The following is a 1,397-nucleotide window of genomic DNA, read 5'->3' on the forward strand; positions in this document are numbered from 1 at the left end:
AATAGTAGAAGCAAAAAGAAAGTGGTTTGTTTAAAGAAAAAGTGAAAGTGACAGAGGGAGAGGGAGAGCTGGTATGTATTATGCAGCTGTTCAGTATGCTAGTCACATCGTAGTGCTCCATTCAGGCCTGTCACACTGAGAAATGGCCTGGTGGCAGTTCCTTTAGCCCCTTACCCACCGCAATTAAGTAAATGGAACCAGGGCTCGGTCAGTCCCCTCCCGCACCACCCCACATTGCATTGATTTTTTTTGCAAGGGAATGGGCACGGTCACTAAATGACAGCAGGACATTTAGATGTTTTAAAAACAAAATTGAATTATGCTCTGGAGATTTAGTTTGTAAGTTGAAGTGCCCTGTGTGTGTCGCTGTGCAGGCCGGAGCATGAGAGAGGGGGCTGGAAGGACAAGATCAACTGAATTTGAATAAGAGATGGAGAAACAAAGAAAGAAGGGTTTTCTTTACACTTCCAGAGCAAGGAATTAATTTGATTTTAAAACAATGATGCTGAACAGTTTTTTTGTAGTGTGCCTACAATGCAAGTACAATATGATGAGCATGCAGACATTATGCAGTAGGTATTATGCACTGTAGATGGTTTGAGTTTGGGTAGGGAAATCTCAGGTTCTGCCCAGTATCTGCGTGACTGACAAGAGAATCAGTGAATTGATTCAAACAGTGAATTGATTAAACCTGACAAAACAACTTTCAGAACAGTTCACCAAATTGGATTGGTTATTTATTTATTTATTGCTGGAGAAAAGAAAACACGTCTAAAGATGTTAAACTAAACAAAAATAAATAACAATGGCAAATGAAATTAAAATGAAATTGTATTACCCAAATTGATTAGATATGTTTAACAGGTCCAAGCAAAAACTATAGCAAAATTTTCATTTAAATGCCATTTTTCCTAAATGCATTTAGACTTACGGGTAGGACACTTGAGATTGCATTTTCATTGTGATACCGCGTGATAATTGTAGCAAAATGCAGTGTGAATTTCTAAATGCATTTTGAGCCAAATGTGCAGCAAAATGGTTGCAAAAATGGTGATTTAAATGTCTTTTATTTTTCTTAAATGCATTGACACTTACACTTAAGATGTTTCAATTGCATTTTCATTAAATACCGCGCGATCAGTGTAGACTAGTCAATGTGGATTTGAAAATGCATTCCAAGCCGATCACGCCCCCAACCTTTCAATCATGTCAACCAATCAATCATGTATTCAGCTAACACGCAAGAGTGAACAGGTATTGCCACAGTGAAAGATACAGTTGCAGGATAATTCATGCTCACTCATTCTGTGTGCTGAGTCATTTCAATGTGTGTGTTTGTGTGGCTGATTGTTTCTTAAAGTCCGCGTGAACCGGAAGTTGCTGCCGACTTTATTTCA

Source organism: Sinocyclocheilus grahami, unplaced genomic scaffold, assembly GCF_001515645.1.
Source record: "Sinocyclocheilus grahami isolate Dianchi unplaced genomic scaffold, SAMN03320097.WGS_v1.1 scaffold7211.1, whole genome shotgun sequence".
NCBI classification, from domain to species: Eukaryota; Metazoa; Chordata; class Actinopteri; order Cypriniformes; family Cyprinidae; genus Sinocyclocheilus; species Sinocyclocheilus grahami.